At 38.7% G+C, this 16978-nt stretch overlaps 1 long non-coding RNA gene across 1 annotated transcript in view; it reads left to right on the top strand.

The window, feature by feature from the left end:
- Positions 1 to 16978, top strand: part of LOC122464445 — a 94932-nt gene that overhangs the window by 2922 nt on the left and 75032 nt on the right. Inside the window, exon 2 of the long non-coding RNA XR_006288475.1 lies at positions 16187 to 16242. This is a non-coding gene — a long non-coding RNA (uncharacterized LOC122464445). The remainder of the gene's footprint in view (positions 1 to 16186; positions 16243 to 16978) is intronic.

The following is a 16978-nucleotide window of genomic DNA, read 5'->3' as shown; positions in this document are numbered from 1 at the left end:
TGTAAACTTGTTTAATGGTCATGTAAAAAATATATGCAGTACTTCTTTCATCTCTGTAGTAGCTTCTCGTTTTTTAATATGGTCAAGTCATCTGTTAAAATTACTCAGATTATCCAAAGAGAAATAAGACTATTGTGAAATTAACTACTGTTTTATGACAGATTTATTCAGCAATAAAGCAGTCCGAATGTTAAAAGCAGCAGGGATTGAAAATTATGGTTGCGAAGACTAAATGTAAATCAACTCCATGTATTATGGGAATATCTCAGCATTCATGAGTTCTGGATGAAAGAATCATTGGAGGATCAATGATATTAAAAAGGCTAACTGATTTGACCCTAAACTAGTTTAATTAACTGATAAAAGAAGAGGAGTACTTGTAGCACCTTAGAGACTGACAAATTTATTTGAGCATAAGCTTTCGTGAGCTACAGCTCACTCCATCGGACGCATTCAGTGGAGTGAGCTGTAGCTTATGAAAGCTTATGCTCAAATAAATTTGTTAGTCTCTAAGGTGCCACAAGTACTCCTTTTCTTTTTGCGAATACAGACTAACATGGCTACTACTCTGAAATCTCTAATTAACTGATATCATTTTTCAAATTTTAGGAAACATGTTTGATATATAGGGCCCAACAGTGCTCTGAGTGAAGTCAATAGCAAAACTTATTCACTGGAATGGGACCAGGCTACGGTTAAACAGAAAAAATCTGAGGTCTTGATTCTGTCGTCTTTACTTGGGGGAAAACTTTAATTGACATCAGTGAAAATGTTGCCTGAGAAGTACTATAGGATTGGACACATTTATTGTATTGCCATACTAGACAGCTCCAAAAAAATCAAATATTTCAGTTTATTATTTATAATTTGACTAACTAAGCAAGAGTGGAGAATAGGTGGCTTTCCGAAAGATTTAGGTGATTCTTTCTGTACATATAGAATTTTTTGTCCGTTCCTGTCTGTAAATGCATATGTTTCCTGTGTTCATTCACTGATATATAACCTTGATTTCTTTCAAGCTTTGAAAAATAAGCAGAAATAACTTTGAAAAACAGAGAAAGCATTGAAGTTTGTATAGCAAAGAGTTACAAGATACCAGTAACATTCTCAATTTATGCATGATCATACTCCATGAGTTTAGTATATGAATTTGTGAAGATAAGTGCTGTTCATCTAAATTACCTTCAGTAGGTATTACTAGAATGACAGACTAGATTACTTTTTTTAAAGTAGACCTGATAATGTCCTAACTTTCTGCAACGATTAAAAATAAATAGCTAATAGGCAGCAATTACTGCAACATATTAGTTGGAAAAACATTTAAGGGCCCAGTCCTTCAAGCTTTCTCTTTAGCGGGACTATTCATGTGACTAATGCTGTGCTCATGCTGAAGTAGTTTTTAGGGTTGGGACTTAAAATATAACATGTAATTGCAATAACTGCTTTTCAGTCAATGATAACATCTTGTGTACATAAATGCATAAATTTAGATTATGGCCTATTATGTAAATCATATTTCTGCAGTATTGGTGAATGCTTAATTTAAAAAACTATGGTGTACTATCAAAATACATATGTAGCAGAAGAGCTCTTTTTAATTTTGTGGTAAAAAAGCTAAATGTTGTAGCTGAGATACATACTGACAGAATCCAATAAATTGGGGTTTCTGTTATTCATATCCTTATATTTTAAGTATAAATATGTGACTGGTGATAGACTTAATTGAATTTTCTCATTCTCCGCTTGTTGCAATTTAATGTTAAATATTCTAGGGGTTTTCTGTACATTACAAAAAGTCTTTGCTTACTTGGGATTCAATGTCAAATGCATGGGGCACCCAGAACTCCCATTGACATGGAGGTTTGGCCTTATTTTATAGTGCAGCTAGAACTAGGGTTCCAATCCTACAGTTACACCAAAACGTTCATTGACTTCTGTTGATGGATGATAGATACTTTTTTTCCCTGCATACAGTGATTGTGCTCTTTAGAGTTGTATGTTATAGGACAACAGGTGAAATGCCTGTTTTTTAAAATGCACTACTGCTCTAATTGAATGAAATGTATATTTTTATGTAAGAACTCCAGCATAGTCTATCTTCCCCCCTCCATCCCGCACCTTTGGAACTTGATCCTGTATTCCTTTTGCACCCCCAAATAGATTTCATTGGGCATTTAGCATTTAAGAGAAATTCAGGGCCTTTAGAATGGCCTTTTTTTCTTTCTCCCTGTCACCCACAAATGCTAGCTTTGAAAGAGTCTCTGAAGAAAATTTGTATTTTCATTATAGCCATAGTTGGACTTTAAAGCATAATTAAAAGAAAAAACAAAATAGTTGCTGTGGTGGTTTTTCATGGATCAAGCTAACTACACAGGACATAAACTATTACAAATTGCCATGCTAACATTCTGAATTGAATTAAATAGGGTTCCCTTTTAGTGGACACATTGTTTGGAACTACCTCTGCGTTTCAGAAGAGTAGGTACTTATATTATGTCTGCTGTCATTGTAATCTGAAAAAAGAAAATATATGCATTTCTTGTTTTTGTTTTTAAGTTGGAAGCATTTATATTTACTCAACTTGCATAGAAATATTTAAGTAAGAAAATCTGAAGGCTGTAGGATTGAGCCCTTTTGTGTTTTGGAAGGGGGAAAACAAGAATTTGTTTCTTATGAGCTTTTTTTGTTGGAATATTCTGCAACTGTGATGCATTTTGTAGTATGCAAAAGAAAATATATATGTTTAAAACTTTGTCAAAGTTCATTTTAAGAATATCTAAAAATAGGGTTTTGGAGACCTAATTAGGAGAAAAACTGTAAGGATAAAGAAACAAAACAATAGACGTAAACAACTTTCTTCAGGATTGTTACTGCTTTGACATTATGGAATATATTTTTTTATTAAAGCTATCTACATTTTGAAGTTCCTGTAATTCACATGTCCCTGAAGTCGTTAAAGTAATAAACTTTTTTTGAATTTTGGAACATGCCTAGATTTCTAAATCTTACGAGGAATGCCCTATATTGACTTTTTTATAAAAACTGTTGTGGCGAACAAAACATACATACTTATAGACTGTGTGTTGATATCATTTGGAGTTGACTGGACAAATCAGAACTCTTTCATAATGTCACATTTCTTATAAAAACATCAGGGTATAAGTACTATAACACTTCAAAGGCCAGAATAAACCTCACTTGTTAGTTGTACACAGCATAATTGTGCGGAAAGGATTGAGTTAGGACTGAAAAAAGTAGTGACCAAGCTTTTTAAAAACACGTGTTTTATTTTAAACTGGATTATTTGTGGAATATGAATTCTGACTAAAATCTTACTAATAACTTTCTGAAAAGGATCAAGCATGCCTTATTTGACTCTTCCTTTAGTGCATGACATAAAGGATACTGCAGCTTTATAATGAAAAGATATATTAAGTGTTTGCCCAGTTTTTTTAAATATTTTTTCAGTGAGCTCTCCATTGAACTCTGAAATTCATGCTTTACTGAAATATTTTCAGATAGGTTTTCTTTCCTGATTTGTATTTATTTCCTTTCCTATTCTCTAGAAGAAGTTTCCCGGAAAAGTGTATCATAATTTGTAAGGAGAGAAACTTCCCACATATTCTGTTAGACACAGAATGTATACGTACTTGGAAGTTGGGTCACAATTAATTGATTCAGCCAACTATTTCAAGTTGTTGATGGTGAGAAGCTTTATCTGATTTGTTTTGTCAACAGAACTGAAGTTTTAAAGAAGCACAAAAAGCATGTTTTTCTGTCAGATGGTGTTGGGTGCCTTACTCAAAACTGTCAGATGTGGTAGAAAATAGTATCTGAATATTCCAAAAGACACTTTCTGTGAAAACTCTGCAGCATGTTAAATTACTTTTACACTTCTTTTCCTAAAGTAACTATGTAGAAAAGTGTGTGTTCTTTGAACATGACTGATCTCATCTTTTTATGTACATTTCTCTGACTTTTTATTTGATTTAATTACTGACCTTCGGTAGTATTGGCACTTCCCTTCGTGCATGCACGCATGTTTCTTCTCATTTGGTTGTTTTTATGAAAGAGTCACTGCCTTCTGGTTTGGGGTCTTTTTTGCAAATTTTAAAAATTCTAAATGCCCTTCTACAACTTGTATTTCTACACTGTTGGTTGTAAAAATACATGATAGTGGTTATTTATGTTTTAAAATTGTTTGCCATCAGAGAATGATAGAATCAAGGGCTTGGCGAATAATAGCTGTAATATAGAAATGCTGGAACAGCCTGTTTTGAGGGAAGATCTTGTTTTTTAAACTGGGGGTTTATTCCCCTTCCTCACGGTTGTCTGCCCTAAGAAATATGGATACTTTATTTGTATTGACCTACAGTTACATTCTTTCTTAGTCCCTGATCCTGCAAAGACATGCAAGTTACTTAACTTTATACACTGGGTGAACTCCAGACTCCACTGAAATGTTGGAAGTTCTGCCAGGATTCCACTCTGAACAGTCTCACTGAAGTCACTGGGACAACTCAGTGTGTAAAGGTAAACATGTATGTACGCCTTTGTATGATCAGGGCCTGTAGGTCTTAAGTACTGTCAGCTCTTAAATCTTGTTGGTTTTTTGCTGTGTGGTCTCTTGCAATTTTCTGTAAACATGCACTATTACATCATTTATTGAGCGTAAAAAATGTATTCAAAAGCAATTTTGTATGAAATTTCAGCAAGCTTTAACTATAGGGGAAGATTTTGAAGTCGCTGTTATTGGGTTATTTAAAGTCATTCAGGACGAAAAGACTCCTGACAAAGGGTGTTAAATTTCTTGAGGGACCTATTTTTTAAATTAACGTTCACCTTATAAACTAAAAGATTTACCGAGTAAGTATTGTAATTTTGGGGAGGATAAGCAGTGTCTTTCATACATAACAAAGAGGGTGAATATCTGCTTTTGGTGCAAAATCAAACTCAACCTTACCTGTGCAACTACTATAATTTTGTAAATTTTAATTAGTTTAGTAAATTTGTCCTTTTTTTCCATTTTAACAATTTCTATTTGACTTGTCAAATTAATGGGCCAATCTTATATGTATCAAAACAGAAGCAAAAAGGGTCCATAAATGCAGCATTTTACTGGAGTGTAATAAATTGTCTTGAATAAAAAAACACATTTCTTCACCTTCTGGTAGATGTGAGTAAAAGCCAGTGTCACAGCAAGTCAGCCATTTTGAACTTAAAATTTAAAAATTATGGATCTGATCCTACCAACATTTAAATGCTTAACTTTACCTTTGACTTGAATGGGACTACTTATGTGTTTAAAGTTAAGGACGTCCATTAGTGTTCACAGATTTGGACTGGTGGGTAACTGCACTGAAAAGATGGACCATCTCTATTGTGACACTTTGATTTATTTTACTAAGTTTCCTAAGTGGTCCTTTTATTCTAAACCAAATATTTTATCTTCCTTTTTCTATGCAGTCTCATTTTAAAAGTCCTGGCTGTAAATCTTTAGTGCACTGGGGTGGCATTAACATAGACAGCTTTTTCCTTTCTCTACTCTGGTTTTGTTCTCCTTTCCATGATTGTTTTAATAATCAAAACATACTATATCAATAAAACTTACTGATATAAACATGAACTCCCCAAACCACATTGTGCAGTTACCAAATAATTAGATCTTGGTATGCACTAGTGCACAAAGGCCTAAAGTTTAAATACTTGAAGGTCTAACAATAAGGGCAAGATTGCAGTTAATACCCCAAAAAGATTTGTGAAACTTAAAAATGTGTTAGAATAAATAATCAGTAGTATCTAAGGTGTTGATTCTGCAATCTGATCCCACTGAAGTTAGTGAGGCTTTGTATGGGCATGGGAGTTCAGCTGTGTGAAACTTGCTGCAGAAATGGAGCATGAATTAGCTCAATTCATGCTGTGTCTGTCTTTTTTGGCATATTGGCATCATGTAAATCTAAAAGAAGTACTCTTCTGGTGTATAGCTTAATGAGGGGGAAAAAACCCAACTCTCCTATAATACAGGTTTGGTTTTTGTTTTTGTTTGACTTTTGGCTGAGATCTGCACCCCAGCTCTGGTCCCTTTATTCTGGGTCAATAAGCTGGAACCATGTAAAGAGCCCCTAAAAGTCCTGGCTGTGACCAGGGCAAGATACCTCTGGCACTGTGGAAGATAGCCGTAAGACTGCCTCCGGAGGACCCCATTACAAGCCCTTGCATATGGAGTGTGCCAGGGGATGGGGTGTGTTCGAGGTAGGTCTACAGCACTGTGGACATTCTGAGCAGGGCTGCAGCCCAAAGAGACACCTTTATCTTAGGTGTATCTTAGGGTATGTCCATCCTGCAGCTGAGAGTTGTAATTCCGAGCTCCAGCAGATGTACATGCATTAGCTTTGCTGAGTTAGCTCACTAAAAGTAGTGCTCTGGCTGTGGTGGTTCAGACGAGCCACCCAAGTGTGTTCCCATGGATTTGGGCAGCTGGCCAAGGCCATCACCAGCCTAGCTGCGACTATGCTGCTACTTTTGGCATGCTAGCTCAATCAAAGCGAGCACGTGTAAGTCTACCTAGGCCAGAAACCAGCGGCAGTGTAGTTTCTAAGATTGTATTGGGAAAAAGACGGGGGCAATGGAAAATCTTAACCTTTGGGTCAAACTGTTTTTGGTAAAGTCTTCTAAAATGAGGGTGAAAATACAAACTCACTGGAGTTCTTATTAAAGATAATATTCTGCTGTCTTGTAAAACAGAAACTCTGGAGAATATTGCAGCTACTAGAAAATGGTACCAGAGAGCATTCACTCAATTTTCCGTTATTCGTAGAAGAGATTTTGCATCAATAATTTGAGACACTTTAATACGTTTTAATATTATGTAATTACTTTTTAGATCTTGCCCCCAAGTTGCTCATTCTGACTCTCCACAACCTGAGAATCCATATTGTCATCTTCATATTTGATGCAAAAAGGAACATAAGGGTGCTTGGAGATGTGAAGGAGATCTTAAATATATACATGCTTTATTAAGGTTTTAGTCACTCCTGCAAAATCTGCTCATCTATACAAAAAGAAACTTGACTTCATAATCACAGTGAGACACCATGATGCATTTTTAGGAGGCACAGCCCAGAGCTCACAGTGCAGTAGACATCTAAGGTTGCTTTAATCCACCCTTGTACCTTCCTGACCACGGACTGCTCTGGCTTTTGCGAAGCACCTAGCATTGCCCCCATCTTCTTTCCAATACAATCTTAGAAACTAGTGAATCAAACCTTGATTTAAAGAAGTCAGTGAGGTTTGGAAATGTTCTGCAGAAAACACTGCTTTGAGTGACATATCCAGTCATTTTTTAAAGGAAGGCTTATAAAGAGATATCTTTAATCTGAAGGAACAGCAGTGTGAGCAGCTGCACGCAACTAATGCAGTCTGGGGAATGGAAGGACAGACCACCAAATCTTCCTCCCACGCAACATTTTCCTCTCATAGAAATTTCTGAAGTAACATACTGTAGCCAATGATTTTAGTTTATTATCCATTTATTGTGTGATGTTATGATTAATCATCTATTATATATATTCATTGTATGTTAATTAGAATGAATTTGTAGGATTATAAAAGTATAAGATTGATCAGTATTTAGAGGAACCAAGTATGAGGCATGAGTAAGACAAGCTGAAACAGAAGAACCTGTAGGTTGAGGCCTGCAAGACTTTAGTTTAGCTATTTTAGGCCTTGGAGACAAGAAATGATGATATAAGTGACCAGAAAATAATCCGATACACTAAGATTATGGAAAAAGAGGCACCAACTGGTAAAATAGCAAAAAATTACCCAGAAGATTAATATTAGATCATAAAAATAATGTAAAGGCGCATCTGTCTCCAACATGTGTCTTAAACACAGGATACTGGTTATGTGTCAATGCTAATGACAATAAAGGGAACTTACATAGCCTATAGAAAATTTAGGTCCCTTAAGTTTCCAGGGGACACAGACCAATAAGAGAAAAGAGAGTTGACATTTTTATGGACGTGCAGAATGTAGATATAGACAGAATCACATTATAAAAGGGGGATGCCCAGAACAGGAAAATTGAGCTCCATATGGGATACTCCAGCAGGAACCATCTCTCTACCGATGATCAAGCCATGAGAGGCCGATTAGACCTTAACACTATTGTTAAGAATGTGAATATAACTAAATTTGTTACTTGTGCATAGGTCTGTATAGAATTTCTATATGCTTGGGTAATCATAACTTTAATTGTAACTTTAATAAAACTCGTAAAACAGTCTAGACCAGTGGTTCTCAACCTATTTACGATTGTGGGCCGCATATGCAGCTCTCTGTGTTTTGTGGGCTGCATCCACACAATATATATACTACCTGTATGGCCCTGAGGATGTCACATGGGCCACAGCTGTGTGCTGATTGGGCTGCAAGCAGGCTGCGGGTTGAGGACCACTGGTCTAGACCTTGTACTTGTGAATGTATGTATAGTCACTACCTTTGGTCTTTATGTGTTCCCAGAGACTAACTCTGAAGCAAGTAGCAGAGGTGACTTTTACTCTGTTAAGCTTGAAACTGTAGCCACCAGAGCCGAACCCACTGTGGTGTAATACCATATTACAAAATTCACTTTAAATAAAATAAAAGGCTACAATACTGTTCTTCTCTGAGTCTGTCTCCTGCTTATTCTGTTGACTTCTCTTGGGAGACAACTTCTGAAAGAGGAAAAAATATTAAAGTAATAAAACATATAACATAAGTCCCTATCCAATTCACTAGAATGTTACTTAAAAAATACCATGCACACATAACAGCTGTTTATATAGTAGTAATTGCATCTTGTCCAACCCCAAAAGATTCTTAAGTGTGGTGTGCCACAGGTTTCCATGTTGCCAGACCTGTTATTTGGTTTTTATACAGGCCATGAGAAGTCATGAGGTGTGGAATTCTCAGTATGTGTGACATCCAGCATTGTCCCTTATCTCCTCAACCCACAGGATGAAGTTGAGTGCTTTGCCAATGCCGTGAGATTAGGGTGTACTTGTGAGTAAGCTAGCTAAAGGTCAGTCCAGGCAAAACTGAGATGGTGATGATCATTGGGGAAGCAGCTGCAGAGATAGCAGAGATAAGATTGGCCTCTTTGAGAGTAAATCCAGTATGAGCCTCCAAGTTCCTAACGTAAGGGTAATGTTAGATATACACTTGCTTTTAGACAATCATATGGCAGTGACCAGAATAACTTCCTCCCCGAACCTATTTGCATCTGGCCGGGAGATTGTGCCCTCTTCACTGGTTGCAGATCTTGCTTCACTACTGCAGTCCACTCTATTTGGGAGAGCTCAGAGGCACAATGTGAGCACATGATTGGATGCACAGAGCTTCTGACTTATTATCCTGGTTCTGAATCTGACTCCTGCTGGGCACTGGGGAAAATCACTCAACATCTTTGCCTCAACTTCTCCAGTTTTGAAAGTGGGATAATACTCATCTACTCAAAGGTGTTATAAGGATTATCAAATTTGTAAACAGCATTGAAGATGAGCTGTGCTATATAAATGCTAAGTATTTTATTTAAAAAAAATTATCTTTTTGGTTAGCTACAGATGCTACTCACAAAACTATCCAGTCCTCTTCAAAAAACAAAAATTCCACATTTGCTGGTAGGTTGCTCTGGTATAATTATAAAGACCAACACAGGATAAAGCCTGACTGTAAGGGCTTATCTACAGGGTGTGACAAAGTGTGCCAACGGAGTGTGATTTGTAAAGTGCTCTAAATGCTCCACAAAGACCTTGCTAGAATGCCCTAAAAGGTACATAGTTCACATGGATGCTAAATTAACTAGGTACCTTTTAGATCATGCCAGCAAGAAGAACATGCCTACCTGTGGGACAGTTAGAGTACAACATAGTAGAATACTTCACAAATTGCATCCCTCCAATGCGGTTTGCCAGCTCTGTGTAGACAAGCCATAAGCCCCACCTTTCAGATCCTTCTTTCTCCAATCCATTAATGCTTCAGTTTAGCTGGTGGTTTGTTTAATGTCTGGTTTTCTTTTCCTTATAGTACCTCTTCATCCTTGCTCCTCTTCATCAGATTTTGAGACTCACCTCTCTAGATCAGATACGTATTTTGGTTAACTTTATTGTTCATTCGAGATCAAATTGATGTTGATGTGGTGGCTTTCTCTTTAGAGTTAGTAGCTTTTCCTTTTTTATTCCCTTTTTAGGTCATCTAATCCCTTTTTATTGGCTACAAGACCAAAGGATTTCCAGCTGAGGTATGGAATTGGTAACCTGTAGTATGTACTTGCAGCATATATTGCAACTAATTAACTCAGGCATATTTCAGAATTCTAAATTGTATGTGCTTGTTTTGTATTTAACAAACTGAAGTGTTTCTTAAAAATAGAGCAGTGAAATAATCAATATAAAAGCAATATTTAACTGCAACACTTACACGGAGAGAACATAGAAATGAAGTTAAGCAAACCATAAGTGTCCTGTCCCGGAGATTCCTAATCACATAGCACATGTGCACTCAAAGGCTCTCTCCACACCAGGAGCATAATTGTGGTACCTGCAAAGTTGACTAAATCTGTTTATTGGTAGGATGCTAGCCTGGTTTTCCTGAGGATCACCTTGGGGCATTACTACCTAACGGCTTAAGGAACAGTGATAGAAACCTGCCAGCAATTATTTTGTTTTACCACAGTTGTAACTAACTGTATTCTGATTCTAGTGTGGACCAAGCCTAACGCACTCATCTTAAGAACTTATTGTTCGTTGATACAGCAATAGTGCTAAGACCCACATAAGCTGAAGAATTACAAAGGGTAGGAGAAAGGAAGAGTCATCCCCATTTTATAGTTGGGGTACAGAGTTATTAAATGACTTGGCCAGGCTCTCACAGGTAGTGTATAGAAGAGCTAGGAATTGAACATAGGTCTTGAAATCCCTATGCAGTGCCATTACTACAAGACCATCTTTCCTCTGATCTGTTATTCCTATGATATTTTACTCCAAACACTGGCATGACAACCACTTCTGTATTTTAAATATTCCCTTGTTTATTTTTAAAAAAAGCTTATAGAACAACTTTAGCTAATTTCTGAATCCTGCATTGAATGACCCAAGCTGTAATGTTACTGTAAAATACTGAAGGATGTTTTGAAAAATCTATCTAGGATTCACAGTATGTAGTAACTCTGTTGGAGACAACTATAACTTCATAATTAATTCTTCTCTTAGCCATTACTTTATGTAAACTCGTAAATAAAATCCTTTTATTATACTTATAACAGTTTTTGTCTTTGGTGCAAACTATTGTACTATATTTATAGAAATTCCATGAACACTTCCATTTTCCTCACATTTTGGACCCCCAGTGAGCAAGGGCACCCCAATTTCTTGGTGGAATCCAAGATATCCTAGGTTCTTTTGTGTGCTCCCATTCCCAAATACATTCATATAAATGCAGATTTGTAGTAAGGCAAGAATGCAGTAGCATTGGTAAAACTAGTAATTTCTAACAGTATTTCAGTCAGGAGTGATATGGGATACAAGATAGCTTTGGAGAAAAGGCATTTTTCTCTTCCTTTTTGTGCCATATGAAGTTCATTTTGCTTAGCCTGACCTTCTGGTTGCTTTTAACTTCTTAGATCTTCGTTTTCATGCTGAAATTTGGCATATTTGTTCTCAGTCTGGAAATAAATTTGTAAAGTTGAATAAATACAGTCATGTAATTTTTTTGAGAATTAAAACAATCAAAGGCTGCAGGGAGAGGAATACTTGTCTTATTACATTTAAATGTAACTTGTGAATAGCTGTAGTGCACGAGTGGTAGCAGTTTGGAAGGAGCATAGCCCCTAAATCACAGATATATTATTAATGTTCTGGTGAAAACTGGGTGTGATCTGTCAATGTTAGTAAATATATTTAGTAAATTAACACTTTTTTTGTGAATCAACTCACATTGGCTCTGCACATGCAGACCGACTGGCTAAGCAGCAGTTCTGCAGAAAAGGACCTGGGGATTACAGTGGACGAGAAGCTGGATATGAGTCAGCAGTGTGCCCTCGTTGCGAAGAAGGCCAACAGCATATTGGGCTGTATTAGAAGGAGCATTGCCAGCAGATCGAAGGAAGTGATTATTCCCCTCTATTCGACACTGGTGAGGGCACACCTGGAGTATTGCATCCAGTTTTGATCTCCCCACTACAGAAGGGATATGGACACATTGGAGAGAGTCCAGTGGAGAGCAACAAAAATGATTAGGGGGCTGGGGCACATGACTTACAAGGAGAGGCTGAGGGAACTGGAGTTATTTAGTCTGCAGAAGAGAAGAGTGAGGGGGGATTTGATAGCAGCCTTCAACTACCTGAAGGGGGGTTCCAAAGAGGATGGAGCTTGGCTGTTCTCAGTGGTGGCAGATGACAGAACAAGAAGCAATGGTCTCAAGTTGCAGTGGGGGAGGTCTAGGTTGGGTATTAGGAAACACTATTTCACTAGGAGGGTGGTGAAGAACTGGAGTGGGTTACCTAGGGAGGTAGTGGAATCTCCATCCTTAGAGGTTTTTAAGGCCCAGCTTCACAAAGCCTTGGCTGGGATGATTTAGTTGGTGTTGGTCCTGCTTTGAGCAGGGGATTGGACTAGATGGCCTCCTGAGGTCTCTTCCAACCCTAATCTTCTATGATTCTATGCATGCAAATGTTAAGAAGGTCTGTAGAGTCCTGTGTCCTTCCATATGACACTTGAAGCTGTGTAGGGAAAGGAAGTGCAGAAGGACCCCTGCCTGCATCCACACAATGAGAGGAGGTGGGTAGGAAATGAGATAGCTTTGAGCATCGGCCTGCTAAACCCAGGGTTATGAGGGGGCCATTTAGGGATCTAGTACAAAAAGTGGGGATTGGTCCTGCTTTGAGCAGGGGGTTGGACTAGATGACCTCCTGAGGTCCCTTCCAACCCTTGGATTCTATGATTTTCTTGCCATGCTGTATTAGGAGGAGAACATCACCCGACAGACATTTAAATTGTTTTATTTAACTAAAACAACAACGTTATGTATTCTGGATTTTTTTCTTCAACAGCAAACATATAATATTTTAACAAAAACAAGCATATCAATTTTTGAATTTAGTTAAACATTCAAGTTTTTTAAAATCAGGTTTGTTTTTGTTAAAATTGTTTTTAACTAAAATAGTTAAATGAAATACTTTAAAAAAAAACAAAAATTAAATTGACTATGTCAGCTAGGTCAACATGAGAAACTTAAAATATTGGCTTCAGTCGTCTTCACCTTCATTTTCCTGTTTGTTCATAATCTGGAAAAGAAAAACAAGCTTTCCTGCTTTTTCAGGTCCCAAATGATTTCTGTAGAAACCAACGTGGCAAGAGCTAGAAAACCAGGCCCCTGGAGTAGATGGGGTTACTGCCTGGACTCAGCTCTGCACTCTCCATTGTGTGCTGTGACTTTTTAAGCCCTGCCACTTGGTGCTAGGGACTCGCTGATGGGGAAACCAAGGTCAGTGGCTGGTTCCCAGAGGCAGTTTTAACGGGGCCTGGCTGTTCCTTCATGTGATCCAGAGGCTGATCTGATCTGTCCTCTGGCAGGTGATCTCCTCCGTCATTCCCAATGATGAATACATCAGATTTGAGCCTCTCAGGCCACAGAGACAGGGCTTTTACGAACCCAGTGTCAACGCTGTGCGGGCTTCAAAATGGATTCCTTGAGGACCTGCTCCATGATTTTGCCAGGGACTGAAGTGAGACTTCAAAAACAGACTCCAACGAGAGACTGCTGAATTGGAATTAATTTGCAAACTGGATACAATTAACTTAGGCTTGAGTAAAGACTGGGAGTGGATGAGTCATTACACAAAGTAAAACTATTTCCCCATGTTTATTCTCCCGCTTCCCCCCCCCCACTGTTCCTCAGATGTTCTTGTCAACTGCTAGAAATGGCCCACCTTGATTATCACTACAAAAGATTTCCCCCCACCCCCCGCTGTCCTGCTGGTAATAGCTCACCTTACCTGATCACTCTCATTACAGTGTGTATGGTAACACCCATTGTTTCATGTTCTCTGTGTATATAAATCTCCCCACTGTATTTTCCACTGAATGCATCCAATGAAGTGAGCTGTAGCTCACGAAAGCTTATGCTCAAATAAATTTGTTAGTCTCTAAGGTGCCACAAGTCCTCCTTTTATATTTTGTTTGTGACCTCAAATTGTACAGCTATCTTCAGCGTTGCTGACTCTTCTGATATTTTGGGTTTTCCTTAAAGCTCCAGTTTTTGGAGTCAGATATAATTATGTGAGAATATCGGCCTTAATTATTTTTTAAAAAGTTTCTAGTTTCCTTATGGCTGTGGAGAAAAGCTGAAAATGTGAATCCTAAAGGTTCACAGAGCCAATAAATAGAAACCAAAATTCATTATTGTTTCTTCTTCAGCTCTGTGTAAGCTCAAAAGTTTCTCTCTCTCACCAACAGAAGCTGGTCCAGTAAAAGATATTACCTCACCCACCTTGTCTCTCTAATATCCTGGGACTGACACAGCTACACCTACACTGCATATAACAACAACTACATCAGGGTCTCTGTCTGTACAATGTTGTTGTAGCTGTGTAGATCCCAGGATATTAGAGAGTCAAGGTGGGTGAGGTAATATCTTTTATTGGACCAACTTCTCTTGGTGAGAGAGAGACAAGCTTCTCTCTTACCAACAGAAGTTGGTTCAATAAAAGATATTACCTCACCCATAATTGTTGTTGTCAGTTAAAACGACTACATTTGTCACTGAAGAGTACTCCTGTTGAAATATTTGATTTCCTTGGCAGTCTGTTGGTTGCTCTGTAGGCTTCAGTGTTAGTTTAAAAATCTTATGTGTGTTAAGAAAATATGTACACTGTAGATGCAAATAGTCTATTTATTAATTAGATCACTGGCTCCCAAACTTCACAGCCACGGATTTAAGGTGCATTTGCTGATGGTCTGCAAAAAGCTGGTTGGTAACTTATTGGCAGCCCTCTTCCTTGTTTCCAGCTACTACATAACATTTGAGACAGCTAAACATTACATGAAGTGCTGTCCTACTATTGCATTTCCGTATAAGCAATTCTGTAGTTGCCACAGAGATGCCTTATAACTGTCTCACCAGCTACCTCCACTCCCATTTGCAGTCTCTCTATGGAGATACAAGCCATGTGATAAAAATGTTTTTGAGAACTCCTGAAATACAGTTAGGCATTGGATAGAAGGTTGAGTTTTAAAATCAATCAACTGACATGTTCAGTATGTCTGTAGTATGAAGCTATTTTTGAATGGAAATTTGACCCAATAACTAGTGTGGCAAGGCACCTCCTTTGCCTCATCTGCCTCAGTGATTCTTAGTGGTGGGGGGCCTAGAGTAAATCAGTCCTACTCTGGAGGTTTTTAATTCTTCACGGTTGTTTATTTTTCAGTATTTACAAGATGGGTCTCAGTGTAGGCCCAAGTAGTTCTCTTAAGCAAAACAAAACTCCCTAAACAAGAAATACCTTTCCCTGCCCCCTCTCCGGCGCGTTGCATTAGGATGCTGGTTTCTGATCACCACTCCTTCCCCACACATCTGTTAACTTGGTTGTTTCCCCTATAGGGAGGAGAGGAGCCTTCCACCCAGGCAAAACTTTTCTCTCTGCTGCAGCTTGTGTCTCATCTCTCTTCCCGCTCTCTCACTGGAAGAGGAGTTTTTAAAGGTCACTCGCCATTAATGCTGGAACGAGGGGCATTGGGGGTGCTGCTGCACCCCCTGGCTTGAAGTGGTTTTCATCATATACAGGGTTTACAGTGTGGTTCAATGGTTCTCAGCACCCCCGCCATACAAATTGTTCCAGCACCCTGTCACCAGCAGCCCTTAATTGGACTCAGGTGTCTCTAGTTAACCTGAGGTAACCTCTTTAACTCACAGGGAGAAGGGCTTTTACCATTCTAGGGCTGATATACCTGCCTTCCACCTGTCAGCTGTCAGGCCTCTCTTTGTCACATATTTCCCCCATCTCCCTCCACTCAACATGGTGGTGTTGGGCTAAGAAATGGTGTACCCTTAACAGGTCACCAGCGCTGACATATGTTGCACCCTGAAGTGGAAGGGTTGTAGTGACAGGAACCATCTTGTTATCTTTGCATTTTTTTCTTTGTTCCAGTGCATCAACTTCCGGGCGCCGTGGTCTGTAAGGAGGGTAAAGCGCCATCTGAGCAGGTAATACCAGCGGCTTTCCTTGGCCCATTTTACTGCAAGGCATTCCTTCTCCACTATGGTGTACTTTTGTTCTCTGGGAAGGCGTTTCCTACTGAGGTGCAAGACTGGGTGTTCTTCGTCTCCTACCATTTGAGAAAGTAGAGCTCCCAACCCTGCTTTGGAGGCATCTGTTTGTAGTATGAACTTTCACAAAGTCTGGGGCTACTAACACTGGATTACTGCAAAGGGCTGTCCTCAGATCTGCAAAAGCTTCTTCAGCTGCATCTGTACATTTTACTATGTTTGGGCCTCTGGCCTCAGATTCATCAAACGGTATGTTCAGGTGGCGAACGAACACAGCAGAAAGCAAGCTCTTGGCCAGATGGGGAATGAACTGCCTGTAATACCCCACTATCCCCAGAAATGCTCTGACCTGTTTCTTCCTGATTAATGAAGGCCAACTTGGTATCACCCTCTATCTTGTTCAGTTGGGGTTTCACTACACCTCTCCCCATGATGTACCAGAGATTTTTGGCTTCCACTAGTCCTATTGCATCTTTGGATGGATTAGTGGTGAGGCCTGCTTTCTCATATTCCACCTTTTCTAGGTGTCTCCCAGTCTTGGCTGTGTATGACCACATCATCCAAGTAAGTGGCTGCATACTTGGCACGTGGGTGTAATAGCTTATTGATGAGTTGTTAGAAGGTTGCTGGAGCCCCATGTAATCCAAAAGAGAGGATGGTATACTAGTGCAAG

The sequence above is a fragment of the Chelonia mydas genome, chromosome 2 (assembly GCF_015237465.2).
Source record: "Chelonia mydas isolate rCheMyd1 chromosome 2, rCheMyd1.pri.v2, whole genome shotgun sequence".
Taxonomy (NCBI): domain Eukaryota; kingdom Metazoa; phylum Chordata; order Testudines; family Cheloniidae; genus Chelonia; species Chelonia mydas.
Note: the sequence above shows the minus strand (reverse complement) of the source record. Positions and strands in the feature narration are given on the sequence as shown.